This window comes from Sciurus carolinensis, chromosome 12 (genome assembly GCF_902686445.1).
Source record: "Sciurus carolinensis chromosome 12, mSciCar1.2, whole genome shotgun sequence".
In the NCBI taxonomy this organism is placed as follows: domain Eukaryota; kingdom Metazoa; phylum Chordata; class Mammalia; order Rodentia; family Sciuridae; genus Sciurus; species Sciurus carolinensis.
Genome location: NC_062224.1, coordinates 1,070,596 through 1,078,708, shown reverse-complemented (window position 1 = coordinate 1,078,708; position 8,113 = coordinate 1,070,596). Strand labels below are relative to the sequence as shown.

At 48.4% G+C, this 8,113-nt stretch overlaps 1 pseudogene; it reads left to right on the top strand.

Annotated features, from left to right (window-relative positions):
- The first annotated feature begins 6,194 nt into the window (after positions 1 to 6,194).
- Positions 6,195 to 7,009, top strand: LOC124962029 (BLOC-1-related complex subunit 7-like; annotated as a pseudogene).
- Positions 7,010 to 8,113: the final 1,104 nt, after the last annotated feature.

Here is an 8,113-nt window from a genome sequence, read left to right as displayed (position 1 = left end):
ACTGGGATAAAGAAGACAGGTGAGTCTTGGTTTATGACCCCCAAATACAGATTTTGAAGTTATGGCAAAGATAATATTTTAAGAAGCAATTGATTTCCAAATAAACTGAGTTTTGAGTATGTAAAGATTCTGAGCTTGAAATAACTCAGTAAACATAATGCATGTCATAAACAACGTTTTAGAAGACAATAAGATCAGTTGGAAGCAAAAACCAAACAAATGAAACCTCTTGGAAAAAGAGAAGAGAGAGACAGAAGGACCAGAGTTGAGATACCAGTGTGCCTCTGGGAAGGGCTCGGGCCCTGCCCTCACCCTGGTCCCTGGGAAGGGACACAGGATGGCAGACCCCACACAGGTTGGGGTCCCCACTAAGGAGCTGAGAGGCTCAGGACTTTCCTCCTGGGTGCAGCCTGTGAAGCCATCAGCTCTGTGAAGGACCCGGATGGCTCAGAGGTGGCAGGCTGACATGGTGCACGCAGGGTCCTGGCAGGGGCCACGCAGCCCAGCAGGGTCCCTCCGCTCCCCACACGTGCACCAGAGCCCAGGATGTTGTCTTGTGTGGCTCAGACATAGCCCAGGAATTTGGCCTACAGTGGCCTTTTGTTGGAATCTACAGGAGTCACAGGACCAGAAGTCAGCTCTCCCAGCAGATGCCCGCGGGTGACAGGAGCCAGTCCTGCCCCCTCCCTCAGACACACTCTCTCAGAAAACACTCCAAACGGGATTTCCCACAGGGCAGAGCAGAGCGAGGGGAGGGATTCCCTGGACCACAGCTGAACCATCGTGAACTCCCATCATGCAGCAGATGGCAGCTAAGTTCTCTTACAGAGTCGTAAGAAGTTGTGTTCCCTCATCAGTGGGGTGGGATCTTGCCTGGTTCATAGCTGCCACTATTTACCTAGCACAGTGGCAGTTGGAATCAGGAGGAGAGGAAGGGGTGGAGCTCAGGAGGGGCTGTTCAGGTTTGCCTGGCCTTGAGGTGGAGGAGCTGAGGTGGGACCCAGGCCTCTGGCTTCACATCATGTCTTCAAAGATGTTTGTGTGTCTGCTATAAGGGACGCAAGGACAGGAGGTGGACAGGATTCCCATCTCCACAGAACTCGCAGATCGAGTGAGGAGGCAACAACTTAAGAGGGTAATGGACACCGTCCGAGGCATTCTTGCACCTTGAAATATACATATTTGTGGTTCAAGTTGGTGATTCACATCTAGTGAAAGCCCAAAGCCCTTTACAGAATTTTACTGATCTCACAGGGTGCCCACGGTCTCATTTCTGCCTGTGGCCATCTGCTGCGGCCAAAGCCTGGCCTGCACCCATGCCCTTGGACATGGTACGCAGTTCCTCCTGAGTCTCGCCAGTGCCCACGCCCGGATTTCTCCGACTCTGGGCCTCCAGCCGCAATTGGGCATGAGCCCTCATGCCTGCACCCTCTAGTCTGGCTGAGTGTCTGCTCCTGGCCACCCACCTCTGAATTTCTGTCCAGCCCAGAGGGCCCTGCTTCCCACCCTCACTCCCTCCTTCCTCGTGTGAACGAGCAACCCAGCCTGCCAGAGAGAGTGTGGAGGAATGCGAGAGGATCTAAGCGTGAAGCAAAGCAAAGGACACAACAGGCGTGCAACTGCAGTGGAGGAAGAGACGGACAGGATCTGACAAGTGAAGGGCACCTGTGGACCACGGCAGCCACCCAGGGAACCAAGGAGGCAGGCAGATTGCAAGTCAGAGGCCAGCCTCAACCACTAAGTGATACACTATCTCAAAATAAAATGTTTTAAAGTGTTGGGGACATAGCTCCATCGTGTGCAAAGCCCTGGGTTCAACACTCCGTTACCTCCTGTATCAAAATTGAGAGATGTAACTTAAGGAGGAATCAGTGATCCCAGGGAAATGCACAGCACCAAATGCCTTTGTAGGAAAAGAAGAAACATATTAGACAAGTAGCAAATCAAGCCAGATCCAAGCTTCCGCCTTAAGAAACTAGAAATAAAAGAGGATTTTGTAACCAAAGTAAGCAGAAGGAAGCCAAGAGTGAAAATGAGAGCAGATACTCGTGAAATAGAAAACAAAGGAATAGAGAGGAAATCGATAAGAAAAGCGTTCTGTAAGACTGGTAGAATTGACAAAATGCTAGCCAGACTTATCAGCAAAGGGAGAGGACACAAAGACCTTCATCAGGAATCAGAGAGCATTGCTGCACATCCCTGGTCACCAAGTACAAAGAGAATTTTGAGAACAATTTTGAGACAAATGGATAAATTCCCTTAAAATACATAGACTATCAAAGATAACTCAAGAGGTAGATAACTTGAGCAGTTCTTATCTATTAAGTAAAAGGAATGCATAGTTAAACACTTTCCCAGAAAGACATTCCAGGCCAATGGCTGAGCGAAAGTATAATCTTCCATACATTTGTCCTGAGACCGTAAGAGGAGCAACACTGTCCAACTCAGTCTCACGGGGCCAGCATTACCCTGGTGCCAACACAAAAGGAAGGCTTGACAAGGAGAGAAAGTCAAGACCCACCTCCCTCAGGAGCAGAGAGCAAGAATCCCTAACAAAACTCCAACAATTCAAATCCGTGCATGTGTGAAAGGGAAGGTACTTCGTCATCAGGTGGGGTTTCCCAAAAACGCAAACCTCCTCTACGTCAGAAAATCAATCACGTGGTTCACCCTGTTGATACTCTTAAAGGACAACAATAACACCTTCATCTTAATCAATGAAGAAGCAGCATTTGCTAAGAAGTTAAAGTCCACTTGTGATTAAAACTCTCAGCCCTCTACGAAGAGCAGAGGTCGCCAGGCTGCAACGCACTTAGTGCTGATCTTCCCTAAAGGTCCAGAACAAGACCAGAAATTCCTTTTACCACTTCTAGCCAATCTTTCTCTTGTGGGCCTAGTTAGTAAAATAAACCAGAAAAATAAAGACATTCAAATTGGGAAAAGTGATGCTTTATTTGAATGTAACGGGATCGATGTAGAAAACCTATTGAAAAACTACAAGAACTAGTAAGTAAGTTTAGCAAAGGCCAAGATACAAAAATTAATCACACCATTGCCAGATGTGGTGGCACACACCTGTCATCCCAGACCTCAGGAGGCTAAGGCAGGAGGATGGCAAGTTCCAGGCCAGCCTAGGCAACTTAGTGAGATTCTATCTCAAAGGAAAAATGAGAAAATTTTTAAAAAGAGACAAGAGCCAGGCCTGGTGGCACATGCCTGTAATCCCAGAGGCTTGAGAGGCTGAGGCAGGAGGATCACAAGTTCAAAGCCAGCCTCGGCAATGGCAAGGTGCTAAGCCACTCAGTGAGACCCTGTCTCTAAACAAAATACAAAATAGGGCTGGGGATGTGGCTCAGTGGTCAAGTGCCCAGTACTAAAAGAAATAGAAAAAGATAATGTCTTTCTGCAAACAATGAAAAATTGTGTATAAAAATCTATATGCCATTATAGAACTATCAACAAATCAAGTATTTGGGGGAAATGTTTACAAAATATGTGCAAAACCTAAATACAGAAAACTAAAACAGTCCTGACAAAAAATAAAGAATAACTAAACAAATAGAAAGATGTTCTGTATTCACAGACTGGAAAACTCAAATTTCCCCAAATCAGTCTAGAAGTTCAATAAAATCCCAATCAAAATCCCTGCAGGTGTTTAATGAACTGATTCTAAAGTTTATCTGGAAAAGCAAAGGACCTGGAAGAGCCAAAAGAATTCTGAATTCCAAGACATGCTGTAAGCCCACAGAAACCAAGACCAAGGTCACAGCTTGAAACAGATACAGAAGTGATCCATCACTTCCCTTGGTTCAGAGGCCATGCAATGGAGAAAGGTTCTCTTGCTCTCCACCAGGTTGTCCTGGGACAATGGGATATTTGAAGGCAAGAACCAAGCCTTCACTGTGGGGTAGCTCAGTGGCAAGGGGCGTGTGCAGCTCTGGTCTGAGATGCAAGAGGGCAGGGATGGTGACGTGTAGGTGAGCTGCCTGTGGCTGCCTGTGGCTGCCCGTGGCCACCTGAGCCCGCGCAGTGTGCTCTGCCTGGTGGGCCCTGTGACATAGTGGGTAAGGGGTCTAAGACCCTAGTCCAGAGGGAGCAGCCCAGAGTTGCTGGCGTCTGCACTACAGGAAACACCAGGGGCGTTCACCATGCACCCTCCAGAAACGGCGAGAGTCTTCGAGGGACGCAGAAGGGTCCTCCCCGTCTCTCGGGTCAGGCGCCAGGCAGAGGGCCTCCCCTTCCACACTGCCTCCTTGCTATGGAGACAGACCAAAGGTCGGCTTCCCATTCCAGGAGAGGGGTGGGTTCTTGTTGGGTAGATGGTATACAGAGTCGACTGACTGACTGCGTGAATGACCTGTGACTCCTTATTCTAAAGGACACTCGATACGATACCTCTTCCTTATTTCCTGAGGGTCCAGACATAAGGTTTCAAATAGGCTCAGCGACTGTGTGTGGGAGCTTACAGCAGGCCAGTCCAGAGCCAGGCGCTGGAGACCCCGGGCAACGCAGCGCTCCTCCAGACCCTGGCCGGCCTTCACAGCAGCAGCTCCGTGAAGCACGTGCCGGTAACGCCAGGGCCTCTTCCAGGCCAGGCCCCGGCCAGCATGGGCACCCCAGAGCCCAGGGCACCTGGAGCCGCATCCCTCCCAGCTCAACCCAGATCACCTGCAGGCTCCAAGTACCTCAGTGTGCCTTTCAGGGGCTGCGGCTGAATCAGGGACATGAAGGCTTCCAGAGCCACCAAGTGGGCCACCTCCGCAGGAAGGCGCTCCACACCACGAGGGGAGCAGGTGCCGGGGACCTGGAGCAGAGCACCTCCAGCACTCGGGGCCACAGCCCTTGAGAGGTGCTGCCTGGGGAGGGCACTCTCTACTTCATCGGAGGCCAGAGGAGCTGCCCCACTGGGCTGGGGAAGCAGAGAGGACGCTGTCCAGTCAGCTGCTGCTGCGGTGCTTCTTGGGTGGGTCCCTGCTCTTCCACCACACTCCCCGCCCCGCGTCCCCAGCCGCACAGTTCAGGAAGGGAGGTCATTGGCCCTGGCAGGGCCGAGGGTGGGCCACACTGCAGGGGACCATTCAGTCCTGGATGGGAGAGTGACCAGAAGTGAGGCCCTCAAGGTGGATGCCCCTGCCTCACTCCCCGAGACGAGAACAGGTGCACAAATCATGGCCGAGACCGAAGCGGAGAGAGAGGGACAGAGATGACAGGGCAGAGACGACAGACAGACAGAGACCAAGCCAGGGGGAGAGGAGACAGCCAGCGGAGACAGAGCAGGAAAGGGGGCGGGAAGCAGGACGGGACAGGCGGGGCGGCCCCTGGGAGCGGAGCTCTGTCACGCTGCATCATCGTCAGAGGCCAGATCTGGAGGTAAAACTGGCGAACACTCAAAGAAAATAACTCGGCAGCCTGGGGCTGACCTGATTACAGAGCGCCTATCTGCTGCCGCTCTATTTATAGCCGGGTCCGGCCGACAGGGACAGGAGGCGGCCAGCCAGGCTGCGGGTCCTCTGTGCCCCGAGCACGTGGGAGGCCACTTCCACAGGAGGCCCGGCCACACGGGCGCAGGCCACAGCACACTGTGGGCGCCTCGCAGGCAGCGCCAGAGAACTTGGCCACACGCAGCCTCTGGGCCCTCCTGGCTGCTGGCCACGCGGTTCCAGGTCACTTAGCAGCTGCCCCTTTCAGAGATCCTTGTGAGCGACTGCCTCCTGTTCCACTGATTCTGCCACCTGACCAAACCTACAGGGAAAGAGGGGCTTTAAAGAGAAAGGCCGAGCACACGCCGTGGGGCGTCCAGGACCACACAGAGCCCCCGGCAGAGACAGACCCGGGCGGACAGGCGGCGGCGGCAGGCTGCCTTTCTGTTTGGAGGGAGGATCTTTAGCCTGACTTTCAGTCCTGTGAACGGCATCCTTCCACCTGAAGGCGGCTCAGGGGCTGTTAAAGGGAAAAAGCGTGTAGACAGCCCAGGTAAGGTGCAGCTGGATGCTTTTATCACACTACTTCAAAAGTATGTGTGCAAGACAAAATCTGAGTCCTTGACCCTTAAGTTTCTTATATAACAAACTAAGACAAATTGTAATGTCGACACTAATGTGTCAACCTAATCGTGCCATGGTCCCAACTGGTCAAACACCAATCTCGGTGCCTGTGAGGACACTTCTTAGAGAGCAGCACTTAGCTCTTTTGGCCCCGGCGACTCGCCATCGTACGCGCGGAGGCATTCGCAAGTTGATATGATGGCGACTGGGACCCCGGATTCGCAAGCACGATTTGGTCAGTCAGTCAAGGGGCTTCTCACCGAGAAGGTGAACACCTGTGGTACCGACGTGATCACGCTCACCAAGCAAGTGCTGAAGGGGTCCCGCAGCTCCGAGCTGCTAGGTCAGGCAGCTCGAAACATGGTACTACAGGAAGATGCCATCTTGCACTCCGAAGATAGTTTAAGGAAAATGGCAATAATAACAACCCACCTTTAGTACCAGCAAGAAGCTATTCAGAAAAATGTTGAACAGTCATCAGATCTACAGGACCAGTTGAATCATCTGTTAAAATAGAATGTCATAAAGAGGGGAACAGCACTTCTTTGCCTGATGTTGAGGATTATCTTATACAACTGTTGGGCTGTGGGTTTGATTTTCCATTTCATCTCCAAGTTGTATTAGAAAAAATTTTGTGTTGATGTATGGTTTCTCCTGAAAAGAAGCTAGGTGGCAGAAAACTTCTATTGTGAACCATGAGAATAATTAATATTTTTTTTAGATCATTTAGGATACATTTTCATTTAATAAATATTGATGGGTAATGGGTAATGATAGGTAAAACCTATTATTTTCTTTTTTAATAACTTGGAGGAGATACTTATTTTATTGTAGCAAATTCCTAAATGAAAATTAGGCAGATGGTAATCATATCTGGCCAGCTGTAGCCTCTTTCCTTGACCTGCATTCCTAGGGTTGCTTTGTTGTTGTGAATCTTGATTAAATGACCTTGGTTCATTTTGTAATTTTGCTAATTATCAGCAAGTTCACTTGTGTGACGTTACTGCCAAATGTGAAGGGAGATGAATTACTGTGAATGATAGTGGCATAGGATTGTACCATGATGAAAACCTTAATATTTGTAGATATTTACCTATGTTCATTAGTTTCATCTTGTTAAATTACATTACCATTAGCTATAGTCAAGCCTGAATACTTTGTTTGAAGTTAATTTGGAACTATCCTATTCTAAGGAATTGAGAGAAAGCAGACATGAGAAAGTGTTTTCACTAATAGAAAAAGCAAAGTCAATCCAATTTAATTCATATTGTATTAATACCGTTAAACAGATCAGATTACATGTCTTTCATTATATATATATGTATGTATACACTGAGTTAAATTAACTTGTGAAGAATCTGAAAAGGCAATCATGCATTTATTCTATAAACTTTTATTAATAATTATATTATTAAATGTAAACAGGCTCTACTTACTTTTAAAAAATAATACAAAACTAAGTCCAACTATTATAAGAAGTGGTAAAATACTTAAGACAAAAAAAATTGAAATGGAAAAAAAAAAAAAAAAGAGAGAGCAGCACTTAGATCCGTGGACTAGGACTAAAGCTGGTAGCCTCTGCAGTGTGGTGGGCCTCATCCCATCAGTTGAAGGCCTTCAGAGGAAAAACCACTGAGCTCCTCCCCGTGTTAGGGAATTCTGCCGTGGATAGCCTTGCCACCTCAACTGCCACTCCCACCTTCCTGGGGTGCCAGCCTGCCAGCCTGCCCCGTGGATTTGGGACTTTCCAGTCTCCACAATCATGTGAACCAATTCTGCAAAATCAGTTCATTCTCTCTCTTGTGTCTGTACATATATATTTGATTGAAATGAACATCTCTAATGTAATCAAACAGAAACTGTTAGTTCCGTGGAGTGGCTGATACTAGGCTTCACAGGGGAAAGTTGACTTCTCAGGACTGTTTTGATATTTTATCTGTTTCTGCATTTTATTTTAAAAACTCAAATGCCGAGTTCATTTGTATAAACACATTGTACAAAACAATATAAATAACTTTAAGTTTTTTTGTAAGTCCTGGAAAATTATAATTTACACTTAATTAAAATTT